Consider the following 17,531-nt stretch of genomic DNA (forward strand, 5'->3'; position numbering starts at 1 on the left):
TGTATATCATTCCACCACATCCCCAGTCCATTCTGTAATCTTTCATCTCACCGCACAACTCTGTTTTAGGACTATGGTATACACATATGTATCTTAGCTAGGCTGATGATGGCCCTAATAGGACCGAAACTAGTACCTTGTAATAGTATATTGTGATGTTTTTATAAACAATGCATGATTGTTTAAGTATTGAGAAGGTGGATTAAATTTTGTATTTATTTTATGTGTAATCTTAATTCAATACGGAATCAACTATGAAGTTTATAACCTTGAATTCTTTAAATAACACGATACTGTTGTAAATTTTGTTTAAAGAAAGGATTTCAACAGAATATACAATATTTCACTGGTGAAATAGTTAAACGTCATTGTACTGTTATCGATTATTGTCACTCTTCATATTCAGATATTGCATTGTTGACTACAGTTGTGAACAAAGGGTGTAGTTTAATCAAGAAAATATAAATAAAAATCAGATGATTCTTGTATTCTGATCATTTGTAGTTCTGAGTAGGTAGTTAAAGTATCCGTAATTTATATTTTGCTCTCTTGATCTTTCAGTATTTATGAGCGGATGGTTAATAATAATCAAGTTCCTATATCCCAATAATTGCAATTCAAGTCACTGGCGTAGTTTTGACAGAAGTATTTTTGAGAAATTATTGTAAATAACCTCATATTTTTCAGCAATTAAAGATACTTTTATTCTCCATCCCGTGGAGTAGGGAAAATAATAGTAATCCACCCGCTGTAATAATCACATAGCCAAATTTCAGTTGAAAATTGTACTGTAAATACAGTATATTAGATAGTATCTCACCTGTTATATTTGTTTGTATCTTTCTACATAGTAACCCTTTCTATACTTTAGCATTTAACCAAATAGCAGGTTTCATTTCTATTAGAGCATAGTAGTAATAATAATCTGTCTACACATTTAACTTTGTTGGTAATGATCAAGTAGTTAATGCGAATTTCAAACTTTAGGCCTAATTGCAATTTTTATTTCTTTTTGTGCTTAGTAATAACTTATTGTAATTAGAATATGTCTGAATGTAGTTTAAAAATGATTGTATTGTATTGTAGTAACTTATTAGAAACTAGCTGATGTACCCGTGCTTCACTACAGGATTCTAAGAAAGACTGTCTTTGTGGTTATCCTAATTACAGTTAGTTAACTTAGGCCATTACAAAAACATCAGTAGGAATGTAGGGATTAAAAGCAATGTTATCATATAAAAGACTCGCTCAAATGAAAAACCGTACATTTTCTCACTTTAAATGAACATTACTATGATGATATGGATGTTGATATGAAATATGAAATATTTGTCCCGAATGAGTAAATTTATAATACCAATATATATAATTTATAATGTCCAATAATGGACCATTTATATTTTCAGTACTACGATGTCGATCTAGCAGTCCAAAGTTCCAGTTCTGGAATGACCAGACCGCAACAGCCATGAACACTCCTCTGCCATTGTTCCGTTAAATATACACACTGCTCATTCCAATCAGTGCCTCAGGGTAGGGACTGAATAGCTCGAATGTTATGATGAAGCAGTGTGTTACATACCAGTAGTATCAGGAAATGTATGAACCAGAGGAATGGCATGCTTAAGAAGAAAGTTATCTAACTCCCCAGCTACTTCCCGCCAATATTCAGGCAGGCTGTTACACTTGGTACGACCGGGTAAGTTGGCTATGTGGTTAGGTGCGCACAGCTGTGAGTTTGCTTTCGGGAGGTAGTGGATTCGAAAACCATTGTTGACAGTCCTCAAGATGGTTTTCCGTGGTCCCCCATTTTCACACCAGGCTGTACCATAATTAACGCCAGGGCCGCTTCCTTCACACTCCTAGCCCTTTCCTATCCCATTGTCACCATAATACCTACCTGTGTCGGTGCGACGTAAAGCAAATTTTTAAAAAACTCGGTATACAGCAGTAATCCCATCTATTGGACATGACTAGCAACAGAAGACACAAAGCACATCACAACAAGCAATGGTCAATGTAATGTTATTGTTGTTTAATGTTCTGAGCTTTCTGTGTTGTAGACCTTCATATTTAATTTTCTTTCGACTCTGTGATAATAGGGCGTCTTACAAAATTATTTATAGCATAGACTGTAGTTCCTTATTCCCTGACTTTACATAACGATTTTCATTAAATTATGTCTACCCATTTTCTCGTGACTTGGCGCTGATATGGACTTAGCAACAAAAATCCAAATTCATGAATATCTCTGTTACCATAGCTGGTATGGTAAAACTGTATAAGACGTAAATAATCGGAAATTTAATACTACGGTATATAACTTTAGTAATGTAGTATTTGTCGACAGGACCACTAACAACACAAATATTTGACAATTCAATTTTAGGTCTTCCCCTAACCTACCATTCCACTCAGTGTAATAAAATTATTTATGGCCTAGATTGTAGCGACTTATTTCCTGATTTTGCATGCCGATTTTCATTAAGATAGGACCACTAATAACATAAACATTTGAGAATTCAAGTTTAGGCCTTCCCCTAAACTACCATTTCTTTCAGCGTGAATAAGATTATTTATGGCCTAGATTATAGCGACTTGTTTTCTGACTTTGCTTACTGATTTTCATTAAGATAGAACCACTAATAACATAAATATTTGAGAATTACATTTTAGGCCTTCCCCTAAACTACCATTTCTCTCAGTACGAATAAAATTATTTATGGCTTAGATTATAGCGACTTATTGCCCGACTTTGCATACTGATTTTCATTAAATTCTCTTCAGCCGTTTTCTCGTGATGTGTGTACATACATACATACAGATAGACAGACAGACAGAAATGACGGAAAATTAAAAAGTGCATTTACTTGCTACTATGGACATGACCGATACAGAAATACCATCCATTTTAAATTCTGAGCAATGTACAGACAAACATCTTATTATATATATAGATTAGAGTGCTTATTCTATTATTTTGAGTAGTCTTGTGAATTTCAAACTTTAATTGTAGTACTTTCCATGTCTGCTTATGCTTAGTAATAACCTGTTGTAATTAGGATATGTCTGATCATAGTTTAAAATTATTGTAGTATCTGAACGTAGTTTACAATTACTGTAGTGTATTATAGTATCTTATTAGACATTAGTGTAAGTATTCTACAGTATTACTGATGATGATGATGATGATGCTTTTTGTTTAAAGGGGCCTAATATCTAATGTCATCAGCCCCCTACAGTATTACTGTGAAATATTTGTGTAGTATAGTATCTGTAGTATCTGTAGTAATTCTCTTACTAGAATTCTGTTGTAGTAATTAGGGTAGACTTAACTGCAGACTTAAAGAAACGGGTGCCACGAAGGGAATTATAAAGAAAAGTTAAGGGAAAGAGACCAGTTGAAAGACCGGAAAGAAGGTGGTTGGATCAGATTTGGAAGGACATTAGAGAAGCTGAAATGGATGTGGCAGAAGTAATAGAGTGGGAAAAGTGGAAGGACAGAAAGGGAGAATTTAAATGAGACTATGGAGTGGGTATGTGGGAAACTGGGAGTGAGATTTCTAGATCCTAATGAGTGGTAGAAGATATGGATCTGCGCTCAGATGGCCTTCACTTAAACCACAGTGGTACATATAGGAAATTTGTTTAGAAGGGTTATAGGGAAGTACATTCAGGGAAACGGGGTGGCCTAGGGAGCGGTGATAAGGGTACAGGGAACTGGAAGTCAAGTAGGGATTAGGGATGACATAAAAATACTAGTGCTCAACTGTAGAAACAGTGAAAAGAAAGGAACAGAATTAATTTAATTGATATATACATACCAGATATTGTAATAGGAGTTGAATTATGGCTGAGAAATGATATATTGGATGGAATATTCTCACAGAACTGGAGTGGGTATCGTAGATATAGGATAGGAATGGTAGGAGGGGGAGTATTCATTCTCGTGAAAGAAGAATTTGTAAGCTACGAAAAAGTTAAAGATGACAAACATGAAATTCTAGGTGTAAGACTCATCACTAAAGGTAATTGACAACTTGATGTCTTTGGAGTGTACAGACCGGAAAAGGGTATTGCTGATGTTGATTCAGAATTATTTGATAAAATAATCAGCTATGTGGGAAACAGTATGGAAAGGAATGCGACAGTAGTGGGGGATGTCAATTTAACAAATGTTGATTGGGAAGGTAATGCGAATGATAGGAAGCATGACCAATAAATGACAAATAAGTTAATATGGGAAGGGCAGCTGATTCAGAAAGTGATGGAATCAACTAGAGGGAAGAATATTCTGGATGTGGTGCTGGAAAACCATATGAGCCCTATAAAGAAACCGAAGTAATAGATGGTATTAATGATCACGAAGCTGTTTTTGTCGTACTTAAAAATAAGTGTGAAAGAAAGGAAGGTATAAGAGTTAGGACTCTTAAGCAGTACCACATGGCTGATAAAACAGGCATGAGGGAGTTCTTAAAAAGTAACTATGATCGGTGGAAAACGGTAAATAAAAATGTAAACACACTCTAGGATGGATTTAAACACTTGTTGAAGAATGTGAAATTAGGTTTTTACCTTAAAAAGTGGTAAGGAATAGTAAAGATCCACTATATAATAACAGAGATAAAAAGAGATTAAGAAGGAGGTGCAGGATGAAAAGAAATAGAGTTAGAAATGGCTGTGGAAGTAAGGAGAAATTGAAGGAACTTACTAGGAAATTGAATCTAGCAAAGAAGGCAGCTAAGGATAACATGATGGCAAGCATAATTGGCCGTCATACAAATTTTAGTGAAAAATGGAAAGGTTTGTATAGGTAATTTAAGGTAGAAACAGGTTCCAAGAAGGACATTCCAGGAATAATTAATGAACAAGGAGATTGTGTATGTGAGGATCTTCAAAAGGCAGAAGTATTCAGTCAGCAGTATGTAAAGATTGTTGGTTACAAGGATAATGTCCAGATAGAGGAGGTGACTAATACTAAACAAATATTAAAATTTACCTATGATAATAATGACATTTACAGTAAGATACAAAAGTTGAAAACTAGAGAAGCGGCTGGAATTGATAAGATTTCTGGTGATATACTAAAGACATTGGGTTGGGATATAGTAACATATCTGAAGTCCATTGTTTGCATGAAGGAGTTCTACCAAATGAATGGAGAGTTGCTATAGTAGCCTCTGTGTATAAAAGAAAGGGTGATAGACACAAAGCTGAAAATTACAGGCCAGTCAGTTCAACATCCATTGCATGTAAGCTTTGGGAAAGCATTCTTTCTGATTATATTAGACATGTTTGTGAAATTAATAACTGGTTTGACAGAAGGCAGTTCAGATTTAGGAGAGGTTATTCCACTGAAGCCCAACTTGTAGGATTCCAGCAAGATATAGCAGATCTCCTGGATTCAGGAGGTCAAATGAACTGTATCGTGATTGACCTATAATAGGCATTTGATAGGACAGATCGTGGGAAACTACTGGCAAAAATGAGTGCAATGGGACTAGACAAAAGAGTGACTGAATGGGTGGCTGTATAGAAAATAGAACGCAGATGATTGGAGTAGGCAAAGCATTATCTCTCCTTGTAATAATTAGGATGGGAATTCCGCAAGGCAGTATTATTGGACTTTTATGTTTCCTTATATATATCAATGATATGTGTAAAGAAGTGGAATAGGAGATAAGGCTTTTTGCAGATGATGTTAAGGGCCATTCACAATGCAAACATAATGTAACGTAAACTAAAAATTAACGTTAACTTAGAAGATAGCAACCATCTTATCTAATGGAACCATTCACAATGTGCCGGTGTAAACTTAACTGTGAGTCAGTAAAATTAAGGGATTGCAAACTTCAAGCTCTTGTGGTTAATTTTATGTTAACTTTAAGAACCAGCCAATCAGAGCAGAGGTAAACATTGTATTTTGTGCACAATATAATTGACTTCTTTCGATGAAACACTTGTAATTCTCTTTCAAAACAATCTTTGTGTGTATGTATGATAAAAGGAAAAAGAATTACAAAGACACTGTACCAAAAAATAATAGATGGAAATAAATATCCTGTAGCAATGAAATCTGACGGTAAATGGCGGGAGACAAGCTCGCAGCGCTGGCGAACGGACGAAAGACTATCCCTTTCATAAATGAAACAGTGTCCATGTATATTTCTTAACATTATGACGGACTACTAGTTTACGAAAACGATATCATCCAAACATCTCAGTGGGGTGTGATAGATAGGGGCATAGATGTCGGTAAAGGAGACCTTACATTTCTTTTTATTAGGAAAGGGAAAGCAAATCGTAAGAAAGGCAAACAGTTCAGGTTTCATCCACATGTCCAAAACGAACTGATGAGGGTCATTTCTTACAGTAGATTACCGAAATCGCACTGAGATAACCTTCTTTGATTCAAGGGATGAACCCATTTTCTGCACCGTTTTTTAGATCGCCTTTTCAGGTAGGCCTACACAGCTCCCAGGAGCAAAGCAATAGATGTTTGAAGTAATATGAATTCCGCTACCATGTTGTTTGATTCCATCGAGGTACTGAAATATAAAACTGCGAGATAGCCCAAAACCCAACTTACGTGCTAAATAATATGGTAGTGTTTTTATTGGCTGCTGTGTACTCTTTACGTTAATGTTACGTTCCTCCATTGTGAATACCACAAATTTTACGTTAATTTTACTGTTACATTACGCCGTTAAGTTTACGGTTACTTTTGCATTGTGAATGGGGCCTTATTCTGTACGGAGTAATAAATAATTTACAAGATTGTGAGCAACTGCAAAATGACCTCGATAATGTTGTGAGATGAGATGATAAGCGGGGCTAAAAGTCAGGTTATGAGTTTCACAAATAGGAAAAGTCCTCTCAGTTTTAATTACTGCATTGATGGGGTGAAAATTCCTTATGGGGATCACTGTAAGTACCTAGGTGTTAATATAAGGAAAGATCTTCATTGGGGTAATCACATAAGTGGGACTGTAAATAAAGGGTACAGATCTCTGCACATGGATATGAGGGTATTTAGGGGTTGTAGTAAGGATTTAAAGGAGAGGGCATATATGTCTCTGGTAAGACCCCAACTAGAGTATGGTTCCAGTATATGGGACCCCACCAGGATTAATTGATTCAAGAACTGGAAGAAATCTGAAGAAAAACAACTCAATTTGTTCTCTATGATTTCCGACAAAAGGGTAGCATTACAAAAATGTTGCAAAGTTTGAGCTGGGAAAACTTGGAAGAAAGGAGACAAGTTGCTCGATTAAGTGGTATGTTCCAAGCTGTCAGTGGAGAGATGGCGTGGAAAGACATTAGTAGATAAATAAGTTTGAGTGGTGTCTTTAAAAGTAGGATAGATCATAATATGAAGATAAAGCTGGAATTAGAAAGGACTTTTGATCTGGAAGATATAAGTTGTTGGAACAAACTGGACACTTTATCTCCTGATGTTCTGTCAGTAAGGCCCAAAATATTCAAATGGATGAATTTGGAAAGCAGATGAACATCTAAAAATTGAAAATAAATTTCAGAGAATAAATAAAGATGCTAGAGAAATATATTTAAAAATGTAGATTGGAAACTCACTCAGAAGGTGGCCTTGCTGGACTGTGAGTTGTCCTCAGCTTGTGAATGTGTAATAGTTTGAGTGCTATTTTTGTCAGGTTTTGAATTGCCCTTGTTGGAGTGGGAGTGCATCGAGCAGGTTGCATCATGAATAGTGCTGACATGTGAAGTATTGAGCTTACTCTTCTTGAAACACTTAAACAATAAACGATATCATCCCACTAATTTCTGATAAGTAAAGTACATGTTTCATCCCTCATTGGGGATATCTTCAGCTGATAAAAGATACATATTTCTAAATGCATAGCAAATATATAACAAATAAACACTCTAAAATAATCTTAAAAGTTCAGAACAATATGTAGATATAAGACTATTGTCTTCCCTGTTCTGCTTTTTAATGCAAAGCTCATAGTACATCTTATGCTAATGGTATTTCAGCTTATATAAGATGAAATGACATATGGCTTTTAGTGCTGGGAGTGTCCCAGGACAAGTTTGGCTCACCAGATGCAGGTCTTTTGATTTGATGCCCATAGGCAACCTGCACCTCATGATGAGGATGAAATGATGATGAAGACTACTCAAACACCCAGTCCCATGCCAGTAAAATTAACCAGTTATGGTCAAAATTCCCGACCCTGCTGGGAATCGAACCCAGGACCCCTATGACCAAAGGCCAGTACACTAACCATTTAGCCATGGAACCGGACAGCTTATAAATGATGATGTAATTTAAGTTGTTAGTTTTGTACTTAATATTAGTGTCTTGTTGAATTTTAGATTGGATTGATGTTGTTGTTATTATCGTAGGAAGGAAAACTCCTCTCAATATTGTTTAACTGCTGTATGGATGTATAGTTTGCCAGTTGTACTTATAGAATTTGTTTCAAATATTATTGAGGAGTAAAAAAAAAAAAAGAATGAAATATGTACTTTTAATATAAAATAATGTAACTTAGTAGAAACATTTATTTCTTTTAAAGATAATACAATATCTGGTATTGAAAAGGGTGGACTCTTCTCAATTAACTTAAGATTTGCACTGGTCATGATTTTTTAAAACAAATTTTATTTTATAATTTTAATTTTAAGTTTTTATTAAGTTCTTGTTACATTTACTTTTTTTTTTTTTTTTTTTTTTTTGCAGGTAGCATGTAAATTTATTGCTCTAAATTAACTCTCATGAGAGTTAACTTGTTAGCTAACATTTCCCAGGAAATGTTTGGATAAACACAAGAATCTTAACATGATATTTAATTTTTAACACAGTGTTAACAAGCAACTTGTTAGTGTTCTTTTAACTGAGTTTGAATAAACTTGGTGATAGTTTATAGGATCCAGTGATCTTTACATGGAAACTGATGGTTGTCAACATAGACTGGTTGGCACCTTATTTTGGAGCTACTCGGAATGAGCAGGTTTAATGAGGGAGCATTGTGGCAGTGGACTGAGAGTGTGAGCGGATGGTGGATAATGACAATAGTGACAATTTGGGTGGAGCCAACAGCAAGGAAAACAATAGCACCAGCAAATTATAGAGGCTTGCAGTAAGGAAGCTTCTAGTATAAGGTGAAAACTATTTAACAATGAAGAATGTGCGCAGAATGATCTAGAAGAAAAATGTATAAGAATCTCTTACAGGCTTGTATAATGAGCGAACCCAGCAAATCGAGCCAGCTTTGAGTGCATCAGTCGCGATTGAATGTAAGTAGACGGTCATTCTGTGATGAGATATTCACTGAGAGTGAATAAGTTAGACAGCTACACAGAGTTTACCGAGGCTTGTTAGTGTTGAAGTGACCTGTTCTGGATTGACACTGCGCAATCCAGTTGTGTTGAAGAATAGGATTTCTGTACATCACCAAGTGTATGTGTGTGTGAGAGTCAATTGGAAAACTGAAATGTTTCCGCTTTCTCTACAATTGTGGTAAATAACTGTAAATAGTAGTTTATTTCGTGGAGTAAAACATGCTACATCTAAGAGTAGTGATTTTAAATTTTAAGAACCATGACAACCTGCCACAATCAAAATCATCAAACACAATATTGATGATGCTGTTAACAACAGGCTACGCTCCAGACATCCACCTCCTAAGACAGTCAGGAACCTAGCAGACAACAATTTCAATTTCATTCAGGCCTGGATGCACATATGGATCCCCAGCACCCTACCAAAATATCACACCAAGATCGATAGCTACAGTCGCTTAAGTGCAGCCAGTATCCAGTATTCAAGAGATAGTGGGTTTGAACCCCACTGTCAGGAGCCCTGAAGATGGTTTTCTGTGGTTTCCCATTTTCACACCAGGCAAATGCTGGGGTATACCTTAATTAAGACCATGGCCACTTCATTCCCACTCCTAGCCCTTTCCTGTCCCATCGTCACCACAAGACCTATCATTGTCGTGTGGCGTAAAGCAGTTTGCAAGATGTCACAGTCCACTATGACTCACAAGTAAACCATGGTGTTTTGATCTAGATCAAAAGACTTGGACAACCATCAACAGTATTCAAACCTGCCATAGGCAATGTGCCAACCTACTGCCTGGGGGTTGAATATGGTTGTGGAGATCCAAAGCAAACAATTCAGCACATTGTAGAACAATGTCCTTGTACAGAATATTGGGGAAACTCCAGAGACCTTTTTCAGCATCTTCTTCTTTCCTAGCATATGTCCCGTCGCATGGGGTCAGTTGTCTTGCTATAAGCTCTCCATTTTACTTGACCCTGCACATCCTCTGGGCTGAAGTCTGCAACCTGCATGTCTTCTGTGATGGAGTCCATCTACTGTTTCATTGGTCTTCCACATGAATGACATCCTCCAGGGTCGAATTGAAGGGTTATTTTTGCCACAGAATTGTTTTCGTGATGAATGACATGACCATACCATCAGAACCTTACATCTCTTCCTTTTTCTACTATTGGGGCCATGCCTAGACTTTGTATTACCTCATCATTTGTCATATAGTCATAGTTTAATAGGCTGAGGATCCATCAGAGCATTTTCATCTCCATGGTGTGGATCATTTGGCTTTGTTTCATCATGGGGTAATATTCTGATCTGTAGAGAGCTATAGAGCACACTACTGTCTTGTGTTGGGATATTCGGGCATGTGCTTGTCACAGAGAACTCCAGTAACTTGCCTCCATTTAAGCCATGTTGCATTTACTCTTGACCTGACTTCATTGGTTGCATCACTGTCAGATATTACTAGTGTCCCAAGATATTTAAAATGTCTGATTTTCTTCGAGTCATTGTTGATGATGATGCTGCCATCAGTTTGGGGGCTACATTCCAGATACATGGTGTTTTGGATTTTGAACCTTAGTCTGATTTCAGACAGTTTGTGCTTCCAATTCTGCATCTGGTGTTCAAGCATGAGACAGATCTGCAGTAAGAGCATCACCTTGTCCACATATAGCAGAGACCAGGGAGATGGCGCCTGCCTGTATATCAGCAATCAACATATCCATATAGAAGATAAATAGTAGAGGTGATTGTGCTGAATCTTGATGGACACCAACTGTGTTGTTGAAAGGTGGTGAAATTTTGACTGGACATCACACCAAGCTTGCATGCTTGTGATGTTGTGGTAGAATAATTGGATCCAGCTCACAAACACCTCAGGAACTTCATGGCAATAGAGGGCATGACTGATAAGTTAATGAGGAATATCAAAACCTTTCTTCCAGGTCTAAAAATGCCAAATGCAACTTCTTCTGTTTTTCTCTGTGCCTTTCCATCATCAAGCATGTAGCATGGATTGCATGCATGATATCACTTACTCTAACAAAGCCACATCGGTTTGAAGATATGGTAACAATACTTCTGTGCCTTCTGTCCAATACTTGAATATCTTCAGAGTATGGCATAGAAGTTGAATAGGCCGTTAGTTGTTACAGCCGCAGATATCTCCCTTAATTTCCATAGTGGTATGGTTGTATTGGTTTTTCACACATGGGAAGGCTTGTTCCTGGATATGATCTGGTTGAAAAGAGTGACAAGGAGCTCTACTCCAGACTTACCAAAGATCTTCCAAATTTCAGCTGGTATATCATTATTCTTCCATTCTTCCATTGTTTGATGGCTTCCATTACCTCCTCGCGCATAATGAATGGGGCAGGTCTGGAAATGGACTCTGGGTTTGGTATTAGTGGGTGGGGAAATTTCTCATTGCAAGCGCCAGCATAGTAGCCTGGCCATCATTCAAGGATGGCTAGTGGCTCTCGTAGAATGCCCTATGTCCTGAGTTGAACAAATACGGGATTGGGTGAGGTGGTAGATATTAGTTGCTCCTCCTGCCTCATCCAGCTGACTGTACAAGTCTCAGTAGTGGTGATCTTTTGCAGCTAATAGTGTAAGTACAGTAAATAGTTTATGAATTTTGAAATATTGATGAGAGACCGTAGTTTCTTAAAAATATATGAGGCGGTCCGTTCCAAAACTCGTCTTATCCATTTTTTTAAAAAAATGAGTTAGAGGTAGCATTGCCTTCTTGGTGATGTTTGCGATAGTTCTATCACAAAATTAAGCACCAAAACTCGCCTTTTCCCATAGAAATCTGTCACCAAACTTAGGCTATTGTTCCATAACTTGCCTTATCCACGGCGCTTGTCGTTCCAAAACTCGCCATATACAATCAACCAATAGGAAAGGATAATTTCAGCACGTGACTCACGCTACAATTTACCCGCGTTTTATGCCGGTCTTTCCACTCTTTGAGTTGTTCTTGAACTGTGTTAGTCTTTCATGCAGTTTTGTGCTGTTGTGCTCTTGTTGTGGAAGGTATATAAAACTTGCTAATACAGAACAGTTTCACATTCAGGTCTGCCAAAAGACATTCTTGAATGTATTGCATGTCAGCAAAGATCGGGTTCAGAGGATTGCCAGAAATCACTTCACGACAGGGAAACTTCCAACAGAAAAGAGGGGAGGAGCTAGGATCAAACCAGAGTACACTGAAAAGAGGCACTCCGTGAAACGTTTCATTGAAAGTTTGCAGTGTTGTGTTGTGTTTGCACACAGCTCCGCCTAATATAGAAAGTGTTGAATTGGTCTTTCCTATGACAGGCCACTCATTTCTGCCCTCTGACAGGGTATTTGCTCAAGTCGAGAGAGAGAAAGAGAGAGAGAGAGAGAGATACAGAAATGCCCTATAATCTGTAATCCAGTAGAATATGAAGACATCTTTAGCAAACATGCTGAAATCTTCAAGTTTGGCAGAGACTGCTCGGTGAACAATTGGAAAATGGTTTCTGAAAATATGATGAAAAGCCTGCATCTTGGTACTTTGAATTTTCTTCAGTGAAACGATTTGTTATTAGCAAAGACTCACTGGGAAATGTCACCCTTATGGGGAGAACCTCATTACAACTCAGAGATCGGTTTAGGAAAATCCGTAATGAAAAAGGGAAAACGCCTCCGAGATATGCTAATGCCACATGAATTATTGCCAGGAGTAAACTTGAATCCCGCCAAAGTAAAGGACGTAAAAAGTTTGCTTGAAAAGCATTTTGGAATGGATTGGGATGAGTTGCTTTCTTTTTATAAGAATCTGTTCACCTCAATTTCTGTAGACGAAAACAATCTTGTTGAAGAAACAGAAATTCTTTGTGATGGACCTCAAGAGGAGGGAACAGATTTGAGAGTTTGATTAACAACAAAGTGTTGTTTTATTGTTCAAGTTACTTCTATTGTGAGTGCAGTGTAGCCTATAAATGAAGAATTCTCTCCAAATACTGTGGATAGGATGTAAATATGATAAATCACACTCCTGTGTTTAATTTATTTGTGAATATCATTATACTGATAGCAAAAAGGTGCATAAGTGTACTGGTGAGTTTTATTACAACATTATATTCTCAATCCTTTTATTTTTCTTGTTTTAAAATAAGTTGTGTGAGGTAATATATTTTGAAGTTTTTGGGTGCTCCAAAACTCGTCTTATCCAAAATACAAATGTAATTTATTGACGTTCTACTAATTATATTTATAATTCTTCAGTAAGATGACCCTATGACATTGGACTTGAACGCGTCGTAATACATTTAAACAAGTGAGACTTATATTACAAAAATTACAGGTTTTAGCTTTTCCTGAAAAATCACTTATGATGGATAAGACGAGTTTTGGAACGGACCGCCTCATATTTGGTAAGGGTTTCTTTTCCTTTTTTTTTTTTTTTTTTTTTTTTTTTTTGCTATATGATAAATAAATATGTATAGCAATATTACTTTAACATTTTGATTGGAAACATTAATGGAGCCATTCATACCTCACTTTATGTTCTTACAAATAAATAATGTATTAAAGTATGTTGCAATATATAGATGTGCTACTGAACTACACCACTTAAAACTGTGACCTGAATAAGTTGGCTATGTGGTATGAGTCATGTAGCTGTAAGCTTACATTCAGGAGATGGTGGATTCATATCCCATTCTTGACAGATCTGTAGTTTTTGTGGTTCCTCATTTACAGATCTAGCATGTGACTGGGCTGTTTCTTAAAGCCATAGCTGCTTCCTCACAATCCTAGCTCTTTTCCCTCCCATCATCACGAAAAAGATTAGTATGACTTTTTAACAGATTAAAAAAATCTGAGAAAAGGATGAATACTTACCCTATGATAGAACATAGCATGTGTAATAATAGCTCCAATCCCATAGAACATTAAGATATTTTGAACAGGTTCACTCTTAGCCAAGGATTTCATCAGTTCTAAGCATGCCAGCATACACTTCTGAAATATAAAATAGAAAAATAATTTTAGTAATTCAGGAGGTTACATAATCCAGCAACTGTCCATCACTATTGTTAAATTGTTCATCTTATAAATAAAATTCTAGGGGGTCCATTGTCTGTAATGTCATTTATTTCACCAAATTTTGATATATTTATCCATTTCAGGTCATTTCAAGATTGTATCAGTAGTTTTTAGCTTTCATATCTGTCTGTCTGTCTGTCTGTCTGTCTGTCTGTCTGTCTGTCTGTCTGTCTGTCTGTCTGTCTGTCTGTCTGTCTGTCTGTCTGTTTGTTCCACCATTACGGGTAAACGGCTGAATGGGAAAACAACAGATAGGGAATCTGCCACCTGGGCAACTGCCTTAAATGCAGATCAGTAGTGATTGATTGAGTAGTGATTGATTGAACCAAACTTCATATTTAGAGTCTACTCATCCCGGAGCAGATTTTGATATGCTTATAATTTAAAAATCACTGAATAGAGGGGGGGGGGGGGGGTTATAGGAAGATCAGAAAGGGTTTCTTTTTTTTTTTTTTTTTCTCATACACTATTAAATATATCTCAACGAAACTTCTTATTTAGAGTCTACTCATTCAGGAGTAGGCTTTGATATGTATATCACTTAAAAATCACTGAATATACTGGGAGTTTATAGAAAGAGCAGAAGATTTTGTTTTTCAATTTTCTCTTACACTGTTGATTATATGTAAAATCTGTAGACTATATGTGCACTTTAAATAATTGTTGTAAATAATTTTGCTTACTCTTCAATGATGGAGAAAATCACTATTTTCTATGGGCTTCATGCTCTGCAGCCAGTGACGGACACCCTCGCAGATGTACAGTTATTTGAAGGATCCATAACAGGAGAAAATTGATGATGCATCATTTTTCTCTCGACTTTAAAATGTATCTGAACACCGAGATAACATGAGGTAAAATGCTTTCCTTTGGTGTCTGTCTGTCTGTCTGCCTGTCTGTCTGCCTGTCTGTCTGCCTGTCTCTGGTTATCTATCTGTTTGTATATTCCTAAAAGTGGAAAACTGCTGGACTTATTTCAACCAAACTATGTATCTGGATTCTGTTCACTCAGGATTGTGTTATCAGGTGCATATGATGTCATGGTTATCACATGGAGTTGGTATTTATAGGAAGATTATCCTCAAATATTTTCATTAACATTAGGTCTATCAAAAGACTGTATACAACAGACGTTTAAGAATACGTTATTTCCATTCCTTTATGCCATGTATGTATTTATCGTCTTTCTTAATTTCTTTTCATGTTAACAGTTCATGGAAAGCCCAGTGGGATCAGTCTTCGGTAGTGAACAAACATCTGGTTGAGAATCCTTCTAAACGAGTACAAGGATTTGATCTTCCAAGACGACAGTGGAGAATCATCAATCGGATAAGAACTGGACGAGGCAGATGTGGTTATCTGTTGTGCAAATGGGGTTGGACTAGGTCTGCAGATTGTGGTTGTGGTGCATCTTCTCAGTCAATCCACCACATTGTTGCTGACTACCCAGTTCGAGCTTTCAAAGGAACACTGATGGACATTCACCGCACATCGGATGAAGCAGTTGATTGGGTCAAAATGCTAGACCTAGAGTTATAGTATTGTACGGACTTATGACTACGCACATTTACCCTGAACTATATACATGTGTGTACATACATTCATCATACGATAAATAATAATAATAATAATAATAATAAATAATAATTTCTTAATCTCTTTACCATCCGGGGTCGGTTTTTTCCTTGGACTCAGCAAGGGATCCTACCTCTACTGTCTCAACATCAGTATCCTGGAGCGCGAGACTTTAGGTTGGGGGATCCAACTGGGGAGGAGGGCCAGTACCTCACCCAGGCAGCTTCACCTGCTATGCTGAACAGGGACCTTTGTTGAGGGATGGAAAGATTGGAAGGGGCAGGCTAGGTAGAAGGAAGTGGCCGTGGCCTTAAGTTAGGTACCATCCCGGCATTTGCCTGGAGGAGAAGTGGGAAACCAAGGAAAATCATTTTGATGATGGCTGAGGAGATGAGGAGAGAATGGAATCTATCTCTACTCAGTTGACCTCCCCAAGACAGAGTGGACCCTGTTCCAGCCCTTGTACCACTTTTCAAACTTTGTAGCAGAGCCAGGAATTGAACCCGGGCCTCCAGGGATGACAGCTAATCATGCTAACCACTACACCATAGAGGCGGACACATATTTATCATACAATGGATAATAACACAGATGATTATGAAAAATTGGATTTTTAGTCCAAGTCCCATGGGACACGTGGTGTATGTCACTTCAAGGTAGGCAACGGGAAAAACTAAAGAGCCATTTCACTCTTTTTGATAGGACAGATATTAAAAGAGGTAGCATCAAAGTCAGAGCGCCACACCAGTGGTCAGAGATACAATATGCAACCTGAGAACCATGGAGAATTTCGCACAACTTCGGACCAGGAACTGTACCGTACAATAAATTCTGAAATTGTCATCAATCTCTCTCGACTTTGTTCAGCTTTGCAGGATACTATCCTCATTTTTCCGTATTGAAAGTCAGTTAAAGGAGAACAATAAAACTTTGATTTCCACCTATTCAATACTTTGGAGAACAATAAAACTTTGATTTCCACCTATTCAATACTTTAAATTGTATAGTATTGAATAGGTGGAAATCAAAGTTTAAATTTAAAGTATTGAATAGGTGGAAATCAAAGTTTTATTGTTCTCCTTTGTTCAGCTTCATAATATTTCACGTTGCTGCCACATGCTTTTGTAGGAAAATATAATTTTAACATGTCACACTAAACGTGTGAATAGAGCCATGTTACTTCGCATAAATTCCTGAAGGCAACATGTAATCCACTGCAAATTCCCATGCACAGAATAGGTACAAAGGCTAGTTAAATATGAATATGGAAGAACAAAAGATAACTACATCCAGAAAAATAACACTTTAACATTGAGAAGTAAACAATCAAAGTTGTTTACAAACATATCTACATTAGCCATAAAATTCAACTTAGAAGGAAAATCAAAATTTCAGAAATTATTTGAAGGATAAGACAGTTAGGGAGCATTCTGAAAATTCAGACTGATAACAAGCAAGCAAATTTATAGTTCACATTTGTTAATATTGTGAACATAGCCGTGGGATCTCCACATTTTCTAATGGAATCCAAACTACATGTCATGTATTAACTGGA

The sequence above is a fragment of the Anabrus simplex genome, chromosome 5, assembly GCF_040414725.1.
Source record: "Anabrus simplex isolate iqAnaSimp1 chromosome 5, ASM4041472v1, whole genome shotgun sequence".
Lineage (NCBI taxonomy): Eukaryota > Metazoa > Arthropoda > Insecta > Orthoptera > Tettigoniidae > Anabrus > Anabrus simplex.